Below are 27,083 nucleotides of genomic sequence, written 5' to 3' on the forward strand. Positions count from 1 at the left end.
GGTGCTTTTCTGACCGGAAGAGGTTTGTGGCCCTATGTAGGCCGGATTTCTCTCTCCCCAACCAGAGCAGTCTCAGGTCCCGAGTGATTGGACTGGAGCAGAAGCTGTGTTCCACTCACCAGCAGTCTCAAAATCCTGTGGCGGGGGTCGTGGGTAGCTGGCGGGTGTCAGCCAACCCTGAGCTCTAGCTACCCAGGTGCTGGTCCGGCCGGATGAGGCCTGTGGCCCTACTCAGGCCAGTTTCTGCTTCCCTAACTCGAGATCTGTTTTCTAAAAGAGCAGTAACACTCAAGAGTTCTAACGCTGAAATCTTCAGAGACCTCCTCACCAGGGCATTTATTGCCAGACCTGGATTCTGAAGACCCACTCATTTCGGACTTCATTTTATGTTTTCCTGCCTGGTGTGTATCAGGCACAGACACCTCACAGAAGACCTTCAAAGAAGACCTAATTCCAATACTCCTCAAACTATTTCACAAAATAGAAACAGAAGGAACAGTACACAATTTGTTCTATGAGACCACAGTTATGCTGGTACCAAAACCACACAAAGACCCAACAAAGAAAGAGAACTTCAGACCAATTTCCCTTATTATTATTGATGCAAAAATACTCAATGAAATTCTCAAAAACCAAATCCAAGAACACATCAAAAGGATCACTCATTATGATCAAGTAGGCTTCATCCCAGGGATGCAAAGATAATTCAATATATGGAAATCTATCAATGTAATCAACTATATAAACAAACGCAAAGACAAAAACCACATGATCATCTCATTAGATGTTGAGAAAGTATTTGACAAAATCAAACACCCCTTTTTATAAAAGTCTTGGAAAGATCAGGAAATCAAGGCCTATACCTAAACATAATAAAAGCAATATACAGCAAACCAGTAGCCAACATCAAACTAAATGGAGAGAATCTGGAAGCAATCCCACTAAAATCAGGGACTAGACAAGGCTGCCCACTCTCTCCTTACCTATTCAATATAGTGCTCAAAGTCCTAGCCAGAGCAATTAGACAACTAAAGGATATCAAGAGGATATAAATTGGAAAGGAAGAATTCAAAACATCACTATTTGCAGATGATACGATAGTATATATAAGTGACCCCAAGAATTCCAACAGAGAACTCCTAAGCCCAATAAACAACTTCATTGAAGTAGCTAGATATAAAATTAACTCAAACAAGTCAATGGCCTTTCTCTACCAAAGGATAAACAGCTGAGAAAGAAATTAGGGAAACAACACCCTTCAAAATAGTCGCAATATAAAATAACTTGATGTGACTCTAAGGAAGTGAAAGATCTGTATGATAAGAACTTCAAATTTCTGAAGAAAGAAATAGAAGTTCTCAGAAGATGGAAAGATCACCTATGCTCATGGATTAGTAGGATTAATATAGTAAAAATGGACATCTTGACAAAAGCAATCTACAGACTCAATGCAATCCCCATCAAAGTTTCAACTCAATTCTTCACAGAGTTAGAAAGGGCAATTTGAAAACTCATCTGGAATTTAAAAAAAAAAACATAGAATAGCAGAAACTATTTTTAACAATAAAAGAACCTCTGGTGGAATGACCATCCCTGACCTTAAGCTGTACTACAGAGGAATTGTGATAAAAACTGCATGCATGGTACTGTTACAGTGACAGATCAATGGAACAGAACTGAAGACCCAGAAATTAACCCACACACCTATGGTCACTTTATCTTTGACAAAGGAGCTAAAACCATCCAGTGGAAAGAAGACAGCATCTTCAACAAATGTTGCTGGCTCAACTGGAGGCTATCATGTAGAAGAATATGAATTGATCTATACTTATCTCCTTGTACAAAGCTCAAGTCTAAGTGGATCATGGAACTCCACATAAAACCAGAGACACTGAAAATTATAGAGGAGAAAGTGGGGAAGAGATTCAAAGATATGGGCACAGGGGAAAGATTACTGAACAGAACAACAATGCCTTGTGCTGTAAGATCAAGATCAACAAATGGGAACTCATAAAATTATAAAGCTTCTGCAAGGCAAAGGACACAGTCAATAAGACAACAGCAACCAACAGTTTAGGAAAAGATCTTTATCAATCCTAAATCTGATAGGGGGCTAATATCCAATATATATAACTCACAAAGTTGGACTTGAGAAAACCGAATAACCCTATTAAAAATGGTGCACAGAGCTAAACAAAGAATTCTCAACTGAGGAATACTGAATGGCTGAGAAGCACCTAATAAATGTTCAACATCCTTAATCATCAGGGAAATGCAAATCAAAACAACCCTGAGATTCTACCTCACATCAGTCAGAATGGCTAATATCAAAAATTCAGGTGACAGCAGATGCTGGCAAGGATGTGGAGAAAGAGAAACACTCCTCCATTGCTGGTTTGACTCCAAGCTGGTACAACCACTCTGGAAATCAGTTTAGTGGTTCCTCAGAAATTTGGACATAATTCTACCAGAAGATCCAGCAATACCACTCCTGGGCATATACCCAGAAGTTGCTTCAACTTGTAATAAGGACACATGCTCCACTATGTTCTTAGCAGCCTTATTTATAATAGCCAGAAGCTGGAAAGTACCCAGATGTCCCTCAACAGAGGAATGGATACAGAAAATGTGGTACTTTTACACAATACACTCTGCTATTAAAAACAATGAATTTATGAAATTCTTAGGCAAATGGATGGATCTGAAGGATATCATTCTAAGTGAGGTAACCCAGTCACAAAAGAACACACATTATATGCACTCACTGATAAGTGGATATTAGCCCAGAAGCTCAGAATCCTTCTTAGAAGGGGGAACAGAAAAATATAAACCAGATTATTTTCATGTTGGTTAACAAGACTCAACCAAACTTAGTTTATTGCATGTCTATAGTAAAGTAAAGCAAAAGTGTTCTGCTAATACTAACCAAGCATTAGCCCTCACTCTGGGTTTCATGAAGAACGAATCTGGAATGGAGAAGCTATCCTCTCCCTCACTATATCTAAGGGAATAGTCTCCGGCAAAGGCTACATCAAAGGCAGTGAGTGAGCCTTCTAAGAGGTCTTGAGTCCTGACCCTGCAACCAGTCTTTCTATGTAACACCTGCATTAGTGAGTGATCACTCAGTACCCAGTGCTGTGTGTGTATTTTCCCTGGGCAGAAAACACCAGACAGCTGCTCACAAAAACATTAAAAATCATGGAGGCTGTGTGTACTATGAGCCTTATCAACATGAAGTTCTATAATCTGGGGTTTGAGAATACTACATGTTGTCTTGAAGCCCTTTGGCAGAGTCTCTTCTGCTGTTGCTTACTGGATGGTTCTCAGGAGTTAGGAGAACAATTTGTTGGAGGCTGGTGAAATGGATCAGCAGTTAAAAACACTAGCTGCTCTTCACAGAACTTGGGTTAAGTTCTTAGCATCCACTTGGTGGCTCACATCCATCTGCACTTCCATTTCCGGGAGATCTGATACTCTCTGATCTCAGCAGGTACCAGAATAGATTTGGTCACAGACATACATACAAGCAAAATTCATATGAATTAATAACAATAACAACAACAAAATAAAACATGTTTTTAGAGAGACTCATTTCTTATGTCGAAAATGAGACTAGGAGCTGGGCCTTCATTCCTCTTTGTTCATAAGCCCCAAACTTTCTGACTCTGTTTACCATTAAAATAGTCTTGCTTCTTGCTGCATTATTTACATTCTTACAGGTGAATTAGCTCCAACAGATCATGTGAAATAACTCAGTCTACCTGCAATCATCTTTCTGGCATGTTTGTAGAAATATCTACCTGAAGGTATAAACCTTAAGAATTATAGTCTGCTTCACATAAGTCAAATACCAGTTACAACATGGTTCAGTGTGAAGCACCGCTTGTGGGGAAATAAAGGAGTGGGAGACCCGTGTCCCACCAGAGCTCTGGTAGACTGCTGGGGGACTCCACAGAACCACCCAGAACAGGTGTTGGGCCTTGAGGCCGCAGGACCCCACTCCCTGGGGTCGGTAGACAGTCTCAGCTCTGACTCTTGGACACCATAGATCGCTGGGTACCTCGGGAGAGCCAGTTTTGGGGATCCTGTGCAGCATGGAGCTATGGGCGACAGGTTCTAACTCTCGGACATCCCAGAACGATGTATGTCGTGGAAGAGCTGAGAACGGGCCCTTGGATGGCCCAGGGGCTGAAGGGGAGGGAAAGGGGGAGAGCTCTGGCAGTTTTACTGAGGTGACTGAGAGTCTGGCTAGCTCAGGTTGCTAGCTAGGAAGATGGCTTGGGTTGGCTGGCCATGACTGGAGCACAGGAAGGCCTCCAGGCGGGAGGTTAGATTTACATGCAGCTTGTTAGAGGGAAGTCATTGTTCCAGCATTGCAATCTCAGTGAGCAGAGATGGTCCATGGTTTTAAGGCATTTATTGTAGAAAGTCAGAGAGAGGGAAGAGTAGGGAAGTAGAAGCTGGCCATGGCCACATGGAGAGAGGGGAATAAGGGAGGGGAGAGAGGAGGCAAGAGGTAAGAGACAAGAAAGAGAGCGAGAGCTTAAGAGAAAGAGAGAGAGAAGGGGGCGGAGCAGCCCCTTTTACAGTGGGCTGTGCTACTTACTGTTGCCAAGTAACTGTGGGGCGGAACATACCTGACTATTGCCAGGTTAACTGTGGGGGTGGAGTCTAGCCAGAATACCGGGAGTTTGGGACTGATAGTCACAGTATTATGGAGTTGAGGTCTCATGGTGTCAGGCACCTATGTCTGGGAACCTGGTTCACTGTAGAGTTTTCTACTGGGTCTCCACAGTAAGCCTCGCTCTACCGGAACACTTACTGCCTTTCGAGGTCCCACAGTTCAAAGACATTTTATCATTGCAATAATGATGTGTCTCTTTACTGAACACTATAAATCATACATAGCATTAGGAGCTTATAACAACAGCTCTTGTGGGAAGTTTTCATCATTTCACAATATGTAAGAGAGAGAGAAAGCTTGCTTTTCTTCTCCTTCATTTGAAGTTCTGGGCTTAAGAAAACCAGAAACTGTCATTTATAAGTGAGAGAAAGAAGTTATTAATTAGTTCGGCTCCTAGCATCAGGCTTTATTAGGAATAAAAGACTGATAAGTGTTCTAGTTTGACATTGTACCTCCTGAGTTACTGGCATGTAGAGACTTCCACCAATGCAATTATATACTGTTGAGGAAATTGTTTTCATAAACTAAGCACTAGGCTTTAGACACATGACTTCAGGAATCATAATTATTGAACAAGAACTAGTACCTTTTTATTTTTTGTAGTTTGTGTACATTTGTGTAAATACCTGTGTTTCTGTATTTGTATGAATGTGTATACCCGTGTGTGTGTGTGTGTGTGTGTGTGTGTTGTGTGTGTGTGTGTAGGCTAACGGATGACATTGTGTGTCTTTCTTCTGTTGCTTTTCACCTTAATTTTTTGGAACAGCATCTGCCACTATACCTGAAGCTAGACTGGCTGGATAATGAGTTGCAGGGATTTGCCTGTCTCTGTCCCCTTTTCTGTAGCACTAAGGTGTCATTCATTCAAAGGTACATTGCCATGCCTAGCATTTCTCTCCTTCTCCCTCTCACCTCTCTCTGTTTTGTTTACTTTTGAGAAGGTAATTTAGTCACAGCATTTCCCTTTTCTTCCCTGCAAACCCTTTCATATATCTCTCTTCTCTCCTTCAAATTCATAGTCTCCTTCTTCCAATAATGGTTAATTGCATATATGTGTGCATGTGTGGGTATACATAAATAATTCATTTAGCCCATGCAAATATGAATGTTTTAAGACCTGCTCATTTGGTAGAGGACACCCAGTTGCTGTACTCTTCTCTGGAGAGGGCCAGCTCTCCTATTCCTAGCTTCCTTCAGTTTCTTCCAAAGATGCTGGGGATATCTGCCTGCACTTAAACCTCAGACGTCCTCTGACTGAGCCATCGCCCCAGCCCTAGGAAGTAGCACCTCTCTGGAAGTTTCTGGTTCACACTTAGAGAAGTTTAAATTAGAGGCAGGGTATAAATCTGATAGCTGCTGCTTCTGGAAAAATTCAAGGAAAACAAAGTTCTAAATCAAAAAAAAACCTAACTTTGTGTCAATTTACCAAAGACAAAGGCCATTGGATTCCTTGGTTGTCAACACTTTCATCTCAGTGTGTCAGAATCGTGATGGAAGATGAATATGTGAACTATGGTTTCTAAGTTGAAGACTTTATAAAGAGTAGGTTGCTTGCTTCTTTGCTTGAGGTCTTTGTGGTGCTGTTAATAAAATCAGGATGACTGATTCACCTTCTGCAGTGGGAGGAACAGTGTATAGATAGAATGACTGGAGAAAGCATGAATATCTCAGTGGTGTAGAAATGCATCTTATCAATAATAACAATGAGGAGCAGCAAGGCAGTCAGCTGAAAGAGTGAAAGGCAAGACACTGCTACGCTGTTTGCTCATAATTAGGAAACCTTTGGCTTTCTTCTGCATGTGTCACTTTCCATTGTGCTGGAGAGAATAAAATTTCTAGATACAGTATGAGGTCTCAGGGGTTCTTGAAGACAGACTTCTCATGAAGTCAAAGTCCTGTCACTCACTGTCTGAGTTTCCATGTTAAGATCATTAAAAGATCATTTGTTTACCCTTAATGTCACCTCGGCTGCATTCTCTGAGATCATCATAGCAGAAATGTAACCTGAAAAGAAACATTATCCCCAAGTTTACTTCAAATGGCCATGTAGTTCTTTCATTACTTGCATGTATTTCCCTATTTGTCCAGCTTTACAGGGATCAAAGGGTGAAGTGACTAGAAAGAGAAGAAGGGAAGATTTTATTTATATTTAAAAAGTTTTGAAATTAACACAATACAATGATGTCAAGCTTCAGTATTCTGGCAGTCTCTGTACTGAGTATCCGTGTATACTCATGACATACCTGTGAGTTTTCAAAGGTATCTTCCTGCTTTCAGCTGTGTGAAATCAAGCCAATCAACTGCTAACATCCATATCTCTCTATCATCTCTGTCTCAAATGTCAGTTTAGTTTTAGAAATCAATAGTACTAAAATATACATGGTATTATGTTAAGATAGTATATAAGATATTATATAAAATAATGAAATTCATTCAAAGGGGAAATTTTAAATATTTTATGATATTTACTTACATAGAGCACATTATGTGTATATATATTTTCCATGTGTGAGAAAGTATGATTCAGAGTAAATTCTATCGATTCAAGAAAATCTTTTCACACAAAGCAACCTTCCCATAAAGGAGATAATTAGAACGCATAGCCAAGGGAACAGAGCCTGTAGATCCTCAGTGAGAGCTCATGACACTGAAGTCTGCCCTTCACCTGCTGAACATAGGGAAAGGCAGACACTTGTTTCCAATATGGTGTTGGCCCCACTGATGCCAAAGGAGTGCTGGGAGTCTGAGGTTTGCATTCTGTGATTAAAGTGCTCTCATTTGAACATTTGTGCATAAGATGGTTTTTAAGGAAGATCAGAAATCAAGTTACCCTGGAGGAATTTTGTTTTTGTTGTTAAGCAGCTGCTCACAGGCCTGCAATCTTTAATAAGCCACAGCACCAGGGAAATGTTACAGACAGGGATGTATCCTGTCCATCACAGCTTAGATTGGTTTGGCAAAGAATTCAAATGATTTGGAAAATTCCAGAACTAGCTTGATGTCAGGATGTTAGGAAACACATTATGCTGAGGCCAAAGAGGTGACTTTGAATCTCTGGGGACAGTCAATTACCCAACTGAACTATACATGTTTTATTCAACACACTATCTTAAACCCTCAGAGAGGCACATTGAGAATTATATACTACACAGTGTCTGTTCTGAAAGACCTGATAACTTAGCTGGAGAAAACTCAGAAATGCATGGAAAATGAGCAGAACAAGACAAAATGGGTGTGAATGTGCCCAATGTGAAGCAGATGTAAATGTTAACAGAGAGCTATGGATGGGTTAGTGTTCTTTAAGTCAACAAAAAGATCTGGATGACTTGGACAACAGAGAATTCATTAGGATACCTTAGGAAGTCAAAATTTCTGAGAATTCTTGAGAGTTTGGCTTAAAGGCTTGGAGACATCAAAGTTGGGATGACCTAGAAATGTTGGGAAGACCTAGAAAGCATCCAAATAAGTGCTGTTCAGAGAGAGAGAAATGCTGGAAGTCCTGTGAGTCAAACATGTTAGATCTCTCTAAGCTCTGAAAATAATAGCTACATTCTTCCACTTTCTGCACTGTAGAAATAAATTCCCCAATGCTTTACCATATGCCCAAGGCAAGTGGTTCTTAAAGAGGTAAGGTTTCTTTCTATGACTGACTGACCCTACTGTTTCACAGCATATAAGGGTGACAGGTTGTGGTGCAGTCCTTACGGCAAGTAGGAAAGAGATGGGGAAAAGCCCTCCCATAAGTCTCCACCTCTTACAGTTTTCAACATTTTCCAAAGCACCAAGAATTAGGAACCAAATTTTTGATATAGAAGTCTGTGAACAACACTTCTAATCCAACAGATACCAGCAGTAGGGGCAGTGATGATATAAACATCATACCTGGTTGTTGCATACTCCAACCTCCTTGGATTAAAAATGTATGCACCAGGGAAGAAATACAGGTAGAGGTTGTTAAGTGTTGTAATGCTAAGTACTTGTCTCCAGGATCTGGTTGCCCCAACGGATAAGAAAATCCTCTGTCCACCTTGCTTGATAGTTTAAAACTATCAGTGGAATAAAGATGTCTACAGCCTATAGCTGGGCAGAAGAAGAGAGATAGGTGGAGTTTCAGTTCCAGAGCTTGGAGTCTGAGGCAGGACCAGGAGAAGAGGAGAAGGTGGAAAGAAGAGAAGATACCATAGGGTATGTCAGGAAAACCCGGCCATGAGGGCTGGCCAGTTGGAGTGGCTCAGATGGAACATAGCAAGTTATAATTTGGGGTTATTGATAGGGAAGTAGATACTAATAGCTTAAAAGGGTGACACTTGCACAGTAGTGTTGTTTAAGGCTTATTATAAATACAAACGTTCTGTGTGTTTTATCTGTGAACTGAATGATCAAAGGCAGGGTAGAAACCCACAATAGAGATTAAATATTTACTACAACAGTTGGAGAAGCCTGAGAAGATATAGGAGTGCCTTATGCACATAGCAACATTAACTTACTGCCAGTGCCATTAAGTAGGAACACTGAGCAAGGCCACAACATGCTGAAAGCTATAGGGGACAGCATGAAATACCAAGCCATTCTCTAGAGAGGTCGCTTGAAAACGTCTCGATTTGTTCTACAAATATAGCGCTACCACTTATTAACTGTGGTATCTTTTTTTTTGGGGGGGTTGGGTTTTGAGACAGGATTTCTCTGTGTATCCCTGGCTGTCCTGGAACTCACTTTGTAAACCAGACTGGCCTCGAACTCAGAAATCTGCCTGCCTCTGCCTCCCGAGTGCTGGGATTAAAGGCGTGCGCCACCATACCCGGCTTGTGATATCTTAATATTGTCAACACAACAAGTTCTTGAGTCATGTAGGAGACGGACTTCTGAGGATGTCTGTGAGAGATGTTTTGGATATGGTTAATTGATGTTGAAAGACCCACCCTGAAGTGTCGTCCCATGAGTATGACTCTCAGACAGAAGAAAGAGGAAGACAACTGAGTCCCACCGACACTGTGTCTCTCTTCTTCCTAACTGGAGCTGCACTATGATTAGCTGCTTAGCATTCCTGCTGTGGTGCCTTCCCCACCAGGATATATTGTACCCTTCAAAAATAAATTCTTCACTAAGTAGTTTTTATCACATACGTTGTAACAGTAACAAGAAAAGTAAATAGCACATTAGCTGTAGAGCAACTTTGGGCTGGGCAAGCACCATTCTCACTCTGAGACTCAGTTTCTACTTCTGTAAAATGACGTGTTTCTAGTGAGGACATAAGATTTAAAACACCAAGGCTGGGCACTCCCAAGATTCAGGCAATGCCACAGCTGACACTTTTTACTACTGTAGTTGTTTTCACAACAACAAGATTCATGATAGTCCCACAAGTTGCAAGTGCAATCATTTACTGAATGCATCTGTCAGTTATTTTTTACAGCAAGCTTATGGCAAGATAGCATTATCAGCTCCGTTTCTACAGAGGTGTTCAGGTTGTGCGTCTGAATCCTCCTCCTCCTCCTCCTCCTCCTCCTCCTCCTTCTCCTTCTTCTTCTTCTTCTTTTTTAAAGCTGGGATCCAAATCCAGCTCTGATGAGCTCCGAGGTCTTCCTTCCTTTGAAGGTGACAAGCTGCCTGTAAGGAGTGATTGCCACTTCAAAAATCTCACTCAGCCTTCTTAAAATACCGCTGTTCTTCAAAGGAAATGCTTCCTGTCAGTTCTAAATCTGAAAGACTTAGGGAATTAGAGCTTCCTGAGATAATGCTGCAATGCTTTCTTTGTAATACAGAGTCCTCAGACACAAGGGTTAGTATCCTCAGGCAGCTGTAGTTCACAGATGGCTAGTTGGTCACACTGCCATCTATAAGGTATTTACGAAGTCCTCCAAGCTAATAATGCTTATACGTTACTATTTCTGCAGATGGCATATTTTTTAGCACTACTGAATATATTAGCTCATTACACTCATTACCTGATCACTAAGAAAGATGTGTGCCAAGCATTAGGGAATGCATACATTTTGACTTTGAGCTGGCATCTTAGAAGTATCCAGTTGTCAACATGAATTCTAAGTATAGTTCCATGTCAGATGTAACCAATGGTAGAAAATACATTTGTAGATATAAATTTAAGAGGAGTTGTACTGTAAATGGTTAGGGCAGAAACAGAATCCTCTGACTAGAAATTGGACTCTTGCCAGATTTCTTCTGAAAGATCTGAGACCTGGGGAAAGTAGTCAACTTATAAAATAGAATTTCCTTTAGTTTTTGCTTTGTGTCTTGAAGTGCAGTGTACCCAGGCAACCTCATCAAATCCCATCAAAGCTAACTTGAATAAATTTTTTGTAACACTGAAAATATTTAGTAGAATAACACAGAGAGGCCATTTTCTACTTAAGTGTGAATAAAACCCAGATCATTAGGGCTAATTTTCAATCACCTTTCCTCTCTTCCCTCCCTCCTTCCCTTCCTCCTGCTCTTCCTTTCTCCCTTCCTTTCTTCATCTCTTCTTTCCTCCTTCTCCATGCTCTCCCTTTTCCTCTTCCTTCCTTCCTCCTTTCTTGTCCCCATCTTTCTATCTCCCCTCTCCTCATCTTCCTATCTCCCCTCTCTGTCTCTGTCTCTGTCTCTGTCTCTGTCTCTGTCTCTCTCTCTCTCTCTCTCTCTCTCTCTCTCCTTCACCTCTCAATCAGCTCCAATCCTTGAAAAGAATTAAAAAACAAAACATGGTGAGATAGATAAAATCAGGAGTAATGCTGTGGCCTGCTTTCCCACAAAGCTAAACCTCTTGGATTTATAAACATGCATACAGTCTGTTTTGAGATTAAATGCTTGCATTTTTCTGACCTAAAATGATGTTTTCCTTATGAAATGGTGGCGACAATGACTGAGACATTGCTTTTAATATATATGGCAAGATATTACATTACTAGATTTATTTCTGCTTGGAACTTTTTGTTTGCTTTTAATTTACTGGTTTGTGTGATGTTGGTCTGAAAATCAGTGGTGTGGCAGAAAGAGCCCAGCCTTTTAGATCGGAAGCTCCTGGGCTCACATTCCTTCTGTATCTGCCACAAACCAAATGCTTTGGGACTTAACTCATCTCCGTAGAATCCATTTTTATTGCTGTTGTTTCCATTTGTACTATGATTATACTGGTTAAGTGTCTAGAAGGCTGTTGTAGCTGTAGATGGGATACATCCCCAATCCTCTTTTTAGTCTAGCAGCAGAGATCAAAAGGAGAGGAAGAGGGTTATCACATGCTGAGGTTTTGGAGGTGCAGAAATAAAGTAGAAATCCTTTCTATAGGAATTGTTCTCTCCCCATTAACTAATGTCTGGGGATACCGAGAAAGGCTTTGAAGGGTAGGTTCATCTTATCAATGCATTGTTAGTATTGTGTAAGCCAGAGAAGAACTGGTACAAGAGATGTGGCTGTGATTTGGTTATTTGTCAAGGTAATTTTTGGGGTTGTACTGTTCAGTAAAGTCTGCAAGGTAAGAGCAAGTAGAGCCAAGAAGTCTCCCCCAACTCTAGGGAGTTTTGGACTTAGACTAATCTTGTAGAATTTCCCTGAAACAGGGCAGTGTCAGGCCTTATACACTGCTGCCTTGAATCATTCATACGTTAGACTGATGTAAAGAAGGAGTATAGCTTGAAAACAATGGCTTTCTATAGCTGAGAAAAATTATAGAACTTTATAACTGTGGACTCTAAGTTGCTCTTAAAAGAAACTCCCCCAAAATGTTGAAATCCTCCCAATACATGTGAATGTGACCTGATTTAGAAATTAAGTCTTGAAAAAAAAGGTTATGAGTCCATTGTGGTGGTTCCTCACACAATATTACTGTACACAAAATCAGATGTATGAATGAAAAATTAGAGGAGAAAAGAGGAGTGCCATTTACATGCTGTGACATTCCTAGGGTTGTATAACAAAGGGGAGAAGTTGGGAGTAGATACTCCTTCCTCAGAGCCCCCAGGAGCTCTTCCTTCCACACACCTTGATCATGGCCTTCTACTTTTCTGAGATATATGTGAGGTAAGTCAGTTTAGTTATAGTACTGTGCCATGAACCCTAGACTCACAAAGTCACAGATCAAGCTAAGCAGAGGTCCAAGGTGAGCCCAGTTCTGAACTGGGTCCTTCGGTTACTCATCACTGACTTCCCAAGGGAAGCTCACACTGTTGGGTATGGAGAAGCTGCTGTAGCCCAGTGCTGATCAATGCCTATGGTTCATTTCTATCAACTCAGACACACATTCATTCTTCTCCCCACTGAGGTTCACACATCTTGCAAGGATATGCTGAAGTCATCTCCTGGATATCTTCAGATACTTCTGCACATGATAAGGTGGCATACTTAGTCTGAGGTACCCTACAAATCAGAAAGACAAGTCTTCCTATTGCCACATGTCCACCCATTGTCGAGTAATCCTGTCCTCATTTATTGTGAGGGCCTGGAAATGCAAGCTGTGGAATGCTCAACTGGACAATGGCCATCATATCACCTATTCATAACACTCAACAAGTGTTTCCTAAGGAAGGAAAGGAACTAATTAAATTTCCCCCTTGCTCCTTGCTTTGACATTTAGATCATGTTAAGCATACCTTGTACTCACCTTGTGAGATCAGGGTGAAGCTTGGGGGAGAAAGTGACTAGAGAAGCCTAGAACATTCCTAGTGCAGGGAAGGCATCATCCGCTCCCACAGTTCCCTCCTTTGACATCTCCCAACCTCTCCTTTCTAGTACAGATCCACCAAACATGCCAACTTCAGCATGCAACACAAGATTATATTATTTTCCTCTTCTGTTCTATTCACTCCTTTAAAAATCTTCATTAAACATTTTGAGTATCACCTCCTTTCTTCCTTTTCTGTCCTGTTTTCTTTTTCCAATCAGAATCAACCAACACATGTTCAGCCTTTGCCATTTTAAGGGTTTGCTATGCATACCCACACCTAAACTGCCCATACATATGTGGTAGAAAGTGTTCTTTGTTCAGATCTAAAAAGTACCTTTCTGTAGTCTGTGGAGAAAGCAAGCACTCCATGTTGGGGGTTACCCTGTGAACTTCACTGATAAGAGTGAACAAACTGTCAGTCCAGAGCCATGCACTCTGGGTGAGAAACCAGTGGATCTCCCAGAGCTTTCTTCTTTGAGGACCCCACAGGAGGGCTGACATTTTGCCTGCTTCCACACAGAGATGCAGATGGCTGCTAAGGCTATTTCAGTGAACACATAAGGAATGGGTGGAGGGACTGTCCTAGGCATCAGGATGCTAAGATCAAAAGACAATTAAAAATGTATAACTTGAGGCATTGCATGTAGAGAGACTGTACACCTCACTGAAAAAGCATCAAAAACTTGAGGAAAGACAAAGAAGAATTATTCTAAATTTTAAGTTTTTTAAAAAGGAATACTCCTCAAGGCTAACCTGTTCTGAATAGGGTCACTGGAAGCATGACTAAGCAAATATAAATCTAATCAGTTTTCCTATAGTGTTTTTCTTTAAAATGGAGCCAAACATTTGTAATACTGCCAAGCTCCAAAAGAACAGACTGAAATATCCAATGTTGTAAATTCAAATTTTTTCATTTGAAATGGTATTTTAATTTCTTTCCATAGAATTCCCTGGGGCTCTCTCTCTCTCTCTCTCTCTCTCTCTCTCTCTCTCTCTCTCTCTTAAAAGATACTTATTGGGTTTAATTTTTAAAAGACTTTTAAATTCAAACAGGTAGAAATACTTAAAAAGGATTTGATTTGAAACCACCTGGGAATCCTTAGTGAAATTCTAGAAGAGAAATGATATCCATGTGTTAAGATAAACTAAGTTAAAGATATGATACTGCTTCCTGACAATCTAGGGCCAGGATCGCATCGACTTAGTTCCGTTCATGTGCTATAAGTGCACATTACATTTTGTAAAGGGTTTTTATTGTTGGTTTTTCCTAACTTGTCTTTACAGTATAATGTGTAAGAACTTAATCTGAAATCCCTGACTTGGACTTTAAGTCCATTCCATCCATCAGTGGCTAGTTGAGTGACTGGGTGAACTACCTCATTGTTTATAGGAGACCATTTTTCACATATGCCCCTAAGATCTCTGTCTGTGAGAATGACTTGGGAATCAATATGAACATCAATGAGGGCATCAGTAGAATAACAGGACAGGGATCTCATCCCTCCTTCTAACTGCATCAAAATCCACAGTGAAGCTGAGCCATGTGCATCATGGGTGTACCTCCCATTCACTAGCCCAAGTGTGCCATAAGCCTTTCCTTTTCACCATAGACACCATAGCCACACAAGTGTCCATAGGTAGTGTGTGAAAATGTGCAGGTGTCTCACTTGCTTTTTCAGATTAGAGGAAAGTACTATTCCTTAAGGACTTCAAGGAACCACTCTTGGGGAAGCAAATGTCAAGAACTTAGCCCCAAGACTGGCTTTGTTTGACTTAAAGAAGGTGTAGGAAGGGAAGAAAGACTTCTGAATGGGAAATACCTAAGACAAGTTCTGGAGTGCTGAGAAGTACCCACACAGGCATGCAAATGGCTGCCTGACTCAGTTCTTTTCACTCCAAAGCCTACAAATTATATATATATATATATATATATATATATATATATATATATATATATATAAGTTTAATGTGGAAGAGTTAAATTTATTTACTAAAAGCAAAATCAGACTTTGTAGAAAAATTTAAAAAATAAAGTAACATGAACTTACCGAAGAAGCAATAGTTTTCTGCTGGTCCTCTAAAAACATGTAAATTCCTTAAGTGAATTCAGATCAAATTTTCAGGATAGCAGTTAATTACAAAAGAAAACAATGTTACACAATCATAGGAGAAAGAAAAAGAAAGGAACATGTAGAGCTGAGGATATAACAGTGAAAAGGGGAATAGTTTTAAGAACAGAATCACCCAAGCAGAAACACCTGAGAACTAACAGACAATTCACTGACTGAGTCACTTCCATCTGAAGCAAACTGAAAAAGTGAAGAAAGTCTTCCTAGTGGATGTATGAAATATAGTTAAGACAACCTCTATGTACTGTTTAGAATTCCAAGGAGAAAAAAAAGAAATTGAGAAGGAAATAGGGAAAGGGAAGGGGGTGGTGGTGGTGGGATAGGACAGTGACTTCAACCTGCTTAACAAAAACAAATAAGGCTAACCAAGAATATTATACATGAAAATTTTGTTCTTCAGGATGAAGGAAAAACAAACATTCCCAGACTTATTTTCAGAGGAATGCTAAAGAAACTCTGTAAGTTAAAAGGATGTAGATGAGACATATCAAAAGATACAGAGGTATAAAAGTCAGTGAATTACTGTATCCTTGTAAGTAAGTATACTGTCCAATTCAGAATACAGTCCTGGTGTAATGATGAGACAAGAATCTCTATTAACTCTGGCATAAAATAGAGAAGATGAAATTACTAGTGATAATTTATCATTATAACAATTTGTTAGTGAGTTCGTTATATAAAATAAGTTGTGTGATCAGCAACAATCTCCAAGAAGTATAGAATTAAAAGTGTAGTTTTATGTGTAATCAAAACTAAATTACTATCTGGAAAATGTGCTTTTATAGCTATCAGATGTTTTATGTAAATACTACAGTGACAAAGAACTGGAAAAAAATCAATGAATAAATACATAGAAGTGAAGAGAAAGATATTAGAGACTGCTTTAAAAATAAAGTAGCCTCAAGGATCATGGTAAATGGGAGAGAAAGTAATTACAAGACAGTCAGACAACATGCAAAAAAATTATAACTGTAATAAGGAAATAGATGGCAAGATAATTTTAAAGTAATATACCATGTGAGTAACCAATAGCTGTCTAATTAGACTTAAGGCTCACTTATTATGAGGGAATGCAAGTCTGGTATATATACCTAGCCAACTATGCATAGCTGGAGATGTCACGGACCCTAGAGGAGCACCTACTATTACCACTTTACTATACCAATATGATTGATAACTGTATTATAAATACTCATCTTTACCGACAGATAGAAGTATTTTTTACCCTTTATCAAGAAGACTCTTTTTGTATCAGTTGGAGGATAAATAAAGAAATCTATAGTTAGTCCAAATGCAGAGAATAAGTAACTCTGAGGTGCCTTGTTCCAACTGGCATATCTACTGTACAAGTCTTACATTTAAAGCTCAGAGAACACCTTAGAGGAAGGGATGGAATGCTTGTAGAAGATAGAGGATCAGAATTCGTGCTGGTAGTGAATACCTTCTAGACCCGATATGCTATGCGTGCTGCATCTGAAATCTCAATGGTATAGTTGCCTAAGAAATACCTGCATTATAACCACAACAGTTAGTTAACATGCCAGTGGAAATGGGAGAAATGTCATAAGGTCTCATCTGTAGATGAAGAAATATAGTCAATGAAAGGCTGCTGTGGGAGAATCAGACATCTCTAGGAACAATCTCCATGATAAGTTTTCTGGTCGCCAAGTAGTCACGCCTAACACAAATTCATACATTCAACACTAAATGGACTCAGTAGGCTACACATATTTGCCCCATAGTCCTGGTTTCTCAAATATCTTGGGGTCTCCGCTACAACTGAGGTTGTGCTTTCACCAGTGACATTTCTTAGCATCTAATGGGGACAATAATATTTATAGAAGGAGCTGTGGTTCAGAGAGGGAGGAGTGCAGAGGGGATTTGAAGGTGGAATAAGGAGCCTTGAAATTTATGTAAATACAATGCATGAAAATCTCAAAAATTTTATTTAAAAATTCTAAAAAACAATAATATCTTTAAAAGAAGTAAGATCTTACTAAACAACTTTATGTTTCAAGTTATTTAGAGCAATTACAAAAGAAGACCAGAACTAGTATAGGAAGAAGATAGCAAAGATAAGCACATATATAAATGGAATATAGACCGGAAAATTAGTGTACCAATTTTCCACGTCAAACAAACCAAGCTGGTTTTGAAAAGATCAACAAAGTATAGAATCTGTAGGTGGACTAAAGAAAATGATATAAAAATTAAGTAACTTATAAATGAAAGACAAATCATCAAAATTAATTCCTAAAAACAAACCAAGAGTTACAGGGAACTATCTTGAGTGATTAGGTCAAGAGGTTAGATATCTTAGAAGAAATTAATACATTCCTAGAAACATACCAGGATTGAACCAAATACACACACACACACACACACACCAGATCAATAGTGAATAAGGAAGTTGAATCAATAATTCAAACATTTTAACACAGAGAAGCCCATGACTAATTGAGTTCACTAGTAGATACTACTTAATACTTAAATAATTAAGGCTAAAGTGTCTCAAAATATTTTAGAAAATTAAAGAGAGTTTTTCTAAATTAATCTTTATATAAAATTCAGACAATGACACTTTCTTATTTCAAGATAACTAGGGCATAACACCAATTGGACATGTGTGTATCGCTATTTGCACACAATCCACAGTTTACCCCACTGAGATACCATACACAGTTGAATCTAGTACAATTTTCACAGCATTGTTGTTTGTATTCTATTTTTCCCCATAAGCAATGCCATGTTTACAAATATCAGTATTCTCAAAGTGCAGGACTCTTCTATGGGGTGCTAGGTTTTGACTCACTTTAGCATAATTCTGTCCTCTCTCTTCTGAAGGTATTCTCAGTACTATCTCAATTACAACCAGAGTTCCAGCTGTGCCATCGTAGACAAATCATTACATTTCTTCACATATTTACTCTCTGTAACTAGGGAAAATAATCCAATCCCATCTCCCAGAATTATTAAAACAAATGTGTTTTATTTATACAGCAAAAAGAAGGTATTTATTATTACTAACACAGATGTAAGTCAGTCTGTGGGTGATATAGCCCAAGCCAAAATCAGATATAATATTGGGGTGGGGTGTAACTTTTTTAAAAATTCTTCAAGCCCTGTGCTGAGAACATGTAGATGTAAATATAAAATGGCTCACTAGAATGATAACTACCTAGACATTTCAGCTGCACTATCATAAGAAATTGCTCAACAACCCTACAGCTGAGTTGCAACTCCAAGTGTCAATACTCATGTTTCTCTCAGGGCTGATGCTCTAGGGCTGATGACTTCTGAACCAGTGGTCAATGATTTCCAGACACAGTTCTTTTCAGGCTTACAAGTTATCCTAAATTCATGGAAGATGTCAATATTTCCACAGACAATGTCCCATATGGACTCTGCAGGTGTAGAGCTGTTCTTTCCTCAATGTAGTTCACTATACAGAGGTGCTTGAAGAACTGTGTTTGAACAAATAACTGTGTGGACAGATCTAGGGACCCGTTACCAGCTTCTCTCAGAACTGAAAACAATACAAACAAACTGAAGTGAAAAATGAAGGTTAGATACTGCATTCTTCTTGGATTTTGTGAGCAGGTTCATGGGGGATGTTGCAGCAGCTTGTGTGTGGTAGCATTGGTAATCATTGATGGAGAACTGGGGTATACTGCTATCCTCAAAATCACACTTCCTCAACCCTTTCAGGTTGTATCAGAGAGACAGACTGATCTGTGTGGGAGAGGCTTAGAGTGTATTGTTCCTTCCCCTACATTTCAGGAGCAAAGAGGACCATGACAAGAACTGCCTATATGTGCACCATCATTAGATTCCTGACTTCTGTATGGATAAACATTTGGTATAAGAAACTCCCTGTAATTCTTGGATTATCTTCTGCCTCTCTGTGGAGCTGCACTAAGGAAATATACAGTCTGAAATTAAGGAAAATTAAGAGAAAGGTGAAAATGGACACACTGAATAAAAACAATGAAGGATCTAGAGAAAGTACCCAAGGAGCTGAAGGGGTCTGTAGCCCTATAGGAGGAACAACAGTATGAACTAACCAGTACCCTCAGAGCTCATGTTTTTAGCTGCATATGTAGCAGAGGATGGCCTAGTCGGCCATCACTGGGAGGAGAGGCCCTTGGTCTTACAAAGATTCTATGCCCCCTTATAGGGGAATGCCAGGGTAGAAGTGGGAGTGGTTGCGTTGGGGAGCAGGAGGAGGGAGAGGGTATAGGGATTTTCGGAGAGGAAACTAGGAAAGGGGATAGCATTTGAAATGTAAATGAAGAAAACATCTAATTAAACATTAAAAAATACAGCTGTTTATTTTCTATAAGTAGTTTTCCACTTACTTCTATTACAAAGTGACATTCTAAATCAATGACCTTTAGAGGAAGGTCCATGCCCAGGGAGTCAGGCAGGATTTTCTGTTTCTCAAATGTGAAACACTCAGTAGTATATTATCTACTTTGCATTGACTGTTCAGTTCTGAAAGGCAGGGACTTTCATTTCCACCTTCCAGATAAGAAAAATAAGCCCATTGAGAGACTGCCATACATTCCAAACTAACCAGTTTAGTAAGTGAAAGGTCCCAAATTTGAGCCTAGAGTTCACCATAGAACAAAATACTGACTCTTGAGTCAGGTGACCATCTTTTAACATTAGCAGCAGAGCTGTGGGGACTGCTAGGTCCTCACCGTGCACCAGCTCTGTGATACCTGAGCAATCCCAATAGGAGCTTGTATGTGCAACAAAATTATTTCAAGTTATCCCATGTTAGTTGACTGAAGTTCCTAAGCCTCCTGTTTATACAAAGAATAGTAGCTATCTGAATTTGGCCTCTGATAACCTAGTTGCAAAACTGTGTTCATATTTATGTTTGATATCACCTAGGTCTAGATTTAGCCCCTCTATATTTAACTGTGACACTTCTCTGCTGGTAAGTCTCAACTTATTCATTGTCATGACAAAGAAATCATTTAGATAAACTATAAAATCCTTTCCATAAGTGTAAGCCATACACGGAATGAATGCTTACATGAGAATCCCATACTATTCAGACTGATAGCTGCCTGGATTCTACAGTAGAACCCTGGGCAGCAATAACCATGAACCTCTTCCCTGGACCCTGAGCTCCTGACACAGAACTAAGTTTCATGACTTCCAGGGACAAGCGTTGTCTTTACTGTAGGGGTTTTCTGTTTTCTGCTTTGTTTCTCATTTTACCTGTAACTTTCTTATCAAAGTAGAGATTTCTTTCAATGTAGGCAAAGTCAAAATATATGTTGCAAGGAGTGGGTATTGCAGAGGCAGAGGGTGGAGAGTCACCTTGCAAGGTCTCCTTTCAAGTTTAGTATAAGTGAAACCTCTTTATGATTCTTAGGTCTTTATCTTCATTAAAACATTGACCCAACAGAATTTCAGAATAACATTTTAAGGTTATATAGTGTATCTTCAGGAAAAGAGTATTTCCTGGGGACTTTATTTCATATTACCTTTATAGAAGTTTAATTCACAATGTTTAATCAAATGCAGAGCCTGGCCATTTGATGGCAAGAGGGAAGTCTCAGGGAAGAAGCCCCACATCTGTAAGAAGGAACCCACGTCCTCTCTGTGTCCTTCATCTCTATTTGCAGCACAGCTGCTTTGAGGATATGAATAAAATTTAAGTGTTCTACAAAATGCTCACTCTTATTCAGTTTAACATGAAATTTTAGAAACTCATAACTATTCCCAACTTGTCCACAGCAATAATGGAAGCCTTTGTCTCCAAGACTTTAATATCTTCTTTGCATTCTCTTTCTTTCCTCGTTTCATTTTCTCCCACTGACATGGAAAGACCAAAAATCCCATCTGTATCTTCACTAGGCCAGATGCAAGAGAACAATCTGTACTGATACATGCATGTGTGTATGTATATCATTCTCACACCATACTCACAGAAAGCATTCTTATCTGTTGAGCTATCTCCTTATCACTGGCAATGTCTTTTGTGACAAAATAAATTGTATGTACTTCTCAGTGCTTTGTGCATTGGAGTAGAGGTGCCCACTGAGCCCAGAGATACATGGTTTCCCCTGGAGCTGGAGTTACAGGAGGTTGTGAAGTGGCTTTTATAGATTTGGGGAAGCAAATTTGAGTTTTCTGAATGAACACCAGGCCCTTTTAATCACTAATTGCTGGCTGCATTTTATAAATGATAAAGAACTTGTTTCATATTGGTAAATGTTCACTTAATTTTAATAAAAAATTACTATTACTTTTTACTTCAATTAGACGAATTTAAATTTTGTTGAGCAGATACTACTATCCTGTTTAGTGGATGGATCTGAGGTCCAGCCCAGATTACCTTTGCATTACTTTTGTATTTGCTACCCATTGACTCCCCATTGAGAGGGCTGAGTGATAGCAATTCACAGATACTCTGATAGTAGAGAACTAACTATTAGTTGAGAACTTCTGTTGGTTTGCATCCTACCTCCAACTCAACACCACTATAGACTTTCAACGACACTGGACTTCCCAGTTTTCTCAAAGTGTGACTAACTCAAGTAAAGCATGTGTTCCACATGATCAATAAGAAGTGTCTGTATTTGGTGGAATTTTTATTTTCACTCATACCCTGACCTAGAAATGACTGCAGTTGTGTTCTTCCTGAAAGCACTCCCACTTATCTTTCAGGCTTTGCTTCCACATCCAAGACATTTGGTACCACAGATAATCTTGGGATGAGGTTCTGAAGTCAGATCCTTCATTGCCTAAATGGAGCTAGCAACCCCTTAAGTCTATGGTGAGTCACATCTTCATAGTCGTCGGCATGTTATAATAGTATAGTTGCAAAGATATGTGAGCTGGATTAGCACACATGGGAAAGGATGCCTTGGCTGTGGCCTCATTTAGGGTTGACATGTACAAGGAAACAGATGCTATAAGGACTTACAGAATTAGGAATCTGGAGAGGATTTCCTCTTTAAATGAATATTCTGTCTTTTGAAGATGGAAAAACACATACGAGAGTCAGGAGCAGGACTTAGAGGGCAATTGACCTTCCATAAACTTAAAATTGCAGCCTCTATATCTAAGAAAAGCCTCTATGCCTAAGCCACAGTCACTGTAGAGGAGGAGTGGGAATGTGAGATGAGGCTGGGAATGTCCTCCAGAGCCTTGAATCTAAACTGTCCTCTGCCTCCTGATATCCTGTAGAGTTAACTTCCTCTACACTGTGTTTGTGTTAGAGGACCATTGCTTGAAGACTATGAGGCATTTCAGATGAGGCAGGTACTTTTCATGATACCCTACAAATGATAACAGATCCTCTGCACCCAGAATAGATAATTAAGATCAAAATACAGTATGACCCAGATCTTCTAATGTATTTGAGGATTGCATTGCTATGTTCCGGCTGGAACTGGAGAGATCTCTGACTGGCCCCTAGTGATAGTGTGTTGAGGAAGAACAAGAAGCTGGGTAAGCAAGCTTATCTAATTGGAAGATACACTTCTGTGACACAAGATTTAGTTCCTTGGAAATGACCCTGCACACTGGGCAAGCTTTCAGAGTTTGGAAATAAGCAATAGATCATATTAGATAAAATCAAATCAATGTATGAGAATTGTTGCAGCAAACTGTAGAGAGAGGAAAAACACTACAGAGTAAAAAAGTCAACAATCTGGGCATATTAACCAGGAATGCCTACAGGACACTATTTACAACATGGTAAATAATGTGTTAGTGAGGAAGTCACTAGCATCACTGATGATATCTTGGTGGTTTGAAGGAGATCTAGCTACAGAACTGAACTTTGTATAGCAATAATAACAGTGATCATAGTGTTCAATCAAGAACTGTGACGACACTTAATAGTCAGAATTAGGAAAATATGATCACTGTCGTGGAACAGGATTGCAAAAGCTGACAGCGGGCATCATCATAAGTCGTGAAGATACTTCATGCAACAGGGTGTTCTTGGTGGCAATAAGGCTCAACTAACAACTTTAGTGCATATTGGTATCTATATCTCTATATATTTTCACAACTACAATAACTCAGATAAGGGGAAAAGATTGAAGTTAGGTGACCTAATGAAAATTGTATTTCTTGCCCACTTTCACAATTGAGAAAGTTCTCAGACTTGAAGGCTATCTATGAGCTGATGAAAAAAGCCATCCTTGATGAGGATCTCTGAGCCTTAGCATCAGTGCCAAAATGTGTGAAAATCTTGCTCTTACTAAGCTTACATGAATAGCCTATGGGCACTGGTTATCTAACTAAGCATTACCATTAAAAAAAGAACAACACATGGAAAATTCATTAATTAGATATTTGATCTTGATAGAAATTCATCCTGGGTGGCATTGACAATAGTCTAGCTGGTCACCTTTGCCTATCTATAGTTCCCCAGTCAACCCCACTGACTTGGGATTCCCCCAAACACTGTCTACTCTGCATAAAAGATGATATTACTCCACATCCATCATTCAGCGTCCACTGGTCCTTTATTCTGTCATAATATCTCAGTGACTACAAGCTTGCTGGTAAGTGCAGAAAGCTTTTGCCACAGCTAAAGCACCAACTTTGAGAAGCCACTATGAAAGGCAAGGATATATCATCTTAAATGATTAATTATTGTGATTTGTGGGTGGTGGGAAAATGACTTGCTTCACTCCTAATATTAACATTTACAGAATTGATGCTTTCTACTTCTGAACATTGATTAATCTCTAAGATGAGAGGTCTTAGGGTTGAAAGGAGGATGCTTACACCAGGGGATACAACAGAATTGTTCTTTATCTAAAGTTACAACTGCCCTTGTCCTCTCTGTCCACCATCAAATCCACAAATCATCAGCAAAAGGAAAGAGTTTCAGTAATAGCATTGACAGTTAACCCTGGGTATCATGAGGTGGTAGAAGTTGTCCTATGTAACACAATCAATGACTATATTTAGCTCGAGTACCTTAGTAACTACAAATTGGCAAGTAGAATAATTATGGCCCAAATGAAACACATATAATTAGGGGTTCACAATGCCCTGGAACAGAAATTAAGATAACATTTAGGTAAGTAACTTAGATAGGGAGGGTAGGATATATGAATTATCATCAAATCCTCAGTAGTGTAGCAGAGGCAATAGCTAATTCCAATTGTGAACACATAATGAGTTATTTAAAATATTGTAATCAATCAAGATGGAGTAAACTTAAAGTTAGAAACAAAAATCTATAAATAGTATGGAGTGAGAGTCTTGGGTAGATGCTGTTGCTACTGCTTCACCTAGGACTTTAAACTAGCTGATGTGTTCATAACTCACCTGCTAGGGATGCTGATTGGGTCTCTCTCTCTCTCTCTCTCTCTCTCTCTCTCTCTCTCTCTCTCTCTCTCTCTCACATCCATCTTTCCCTTTTTTCTCCTTTGAAACAATCTTAAGTAAAGACATTGAGTAGACATTTAAAAGGTGGGTCATCTGTCCCAAAGTGGCATGAAGTCAGTGTTCCGATCTGTCCTCTAAGCTTTCCTGTGGCATCAGGACAGATCATCTCCACCTGATTCCATCTTGCTCCCCTTCCTTCTGCCTCACCCACATCACCAAATTCTATTTCCTGAGGAGGATGCTTCCTGAATAATCCACCTCCATAAACTTTTAGGAACCCTTACCCAGCACATTCTAAAGCTATTATCCATTAGTTCTTTTTTAAAGCATGGTCCTTCAGATAACAAGAGAATTCTTAAATGACAAAGAAATGAATGATGTAGCATAATGTGATAATGAAAATTCTTTTCTCACCTTGAAACTCCCTCACTCTCACCTCTAGTTGTATTTCTTTGCTTGTCTACCCATAATTCTGGTTTAGTTGTAGGATGACTTATGGAGAACTGTCTGAAAAACTCCTCAGGCCTGACAACAAATTCAGGTTTTTGAAGCTTCCACCTTCCATTAGACATTTGTTCTGCTCTGACCCCGTGCTCCACTTCAAATCACTGTGATACAACTGCCTACACTTGAACCCCTGATTTGACAGCTTTCCTGTACTTGAGTCTGTTTAAAATGGAAAGATCTCAGAGTCTACATGAGTCTTATTCTGGTCATATTTCTACAAGTGGTGTCTTGTATCATGTTGTAAGCTTCTACATGTGCTAACTGCATAGTTTCCTTTAAGTTCTCCCATTTTTCTAAGTGGGCTTGTGATAGTTCATCTTCACTGGCAACATGACTAGATTCGTACTGAGCTAGAAATTTGGTATTTCGTCTGTATTTAAACATTGCCTCCTGAAGGGAGGTCCAAGTGACTCAGCAAGCAATGCAACTCATCAAGACTCTGGAGGACCTCTCACTGTGCAAGGGTCACAAATCCCCTCAAGGTTATAGAAACAATTGTTGAAGAAACAGAGACTCATTGATGGAGTTGACTTAGACTTTGTCAAGAAACTCCAGAGATGTGGCACTGTAAGTGTCACTCACTGTAGGATGGCCTTTTTATTGGAGCAGCTACTGAGGAGTTAGACTTACTTCTGTAAATAACTGCAAGGAATATATTGACACGGACTAATTTCTTATTCTGTTCTTGGTGTGCCCTGTCTAGAGTAAACAGACACTGGCCATGTGTCTCTTGGAGGAAGATCTTCCTTGAATATCCTGACTCCCTACTATGTGATGAGTAATTAAGAGGAATGAACTAGAAAAGCCAGTAAGTGCCTTCATTCCTCTTCTCTGTGATTCCTGGCTCATCATACATCCCTGACTGACTCAATGGTCCTGAGTCACTGTATCACAGGGCAACTTAAGCACACTCATGCTTGCACACACTCATGCTTGCACACACTCATGCTTGCACACACTCATGCTTGCACACACTCATGCTTGCACACACTCATGCTTGCAGTCCATACCTGTATTGCGCTCAGGTGCTCTTTGCTAAATGTTGTTCTCTTCAATTTTTCTTCATATATGAAGTAGAACAGTTGTTTTTATAAATTTAGTTTTAAAAATTATAAATGTGTTTGTGTCTGTGTGGGGATATGTGTGTATTTGTGCAGGTTCCCATTGAGGCCTGAAAAAGGCATTGGATTCCAAAGAGGTGGAGTTACATGGGGTTGAGACACCTAGGTACTGGAAACAGATCTTGGGTTCTCTAAAAGTACAGTGTGTGCTCTTAATCATGGAGTCATTTACCCAGCCTCATGGGGATAGTTCTTCCAGAAGCCCTCTAACCCCAAGAGAGCCATGGTGTGACTTCCCATTTTCCTTATGGAGTCATTAATTTGGCTGTCTGGATGAGAGATTCTTTGCAATAGGTTAACAGAATGCTCTCATTTTATTAGTGGAACACACAGAAATACTAATGTGTGAAGTGAAAGACCAGTTTTTTTCCAGGAGAGTTATTCTTCTGACTTGGGGTTCTAAAATCTTGTTTTTATGGACTGTGGTTCTTTGTACCTTGCTTGTTATTATATGAGCAAATTTTGCAAATGGAGGGATTTTAATAATCACACACAAAAAAGACACATAGAAGCAAGCAGTCATATAGACACAATGTAGACTTGTACACACAGAGGAAACACATACTCACAGGCAGAACATAGATACATGCCACATAGATACAACACAGATA

The sequence above is a fragment of the Mus caroli genome, chromosome 9 (assembly GCF_900094665.2).
Source record: "Mus caroli chromosome 9, CAROLI_EIJ_v1.1, whole genome shotgun sequence".
Taxonomy (NCBI): domain Eukaryota; kingdom Metazoa; phylum Chordata; class Mammalia; order Rodentia; family Muridae; genus Mus; species Mus caroli.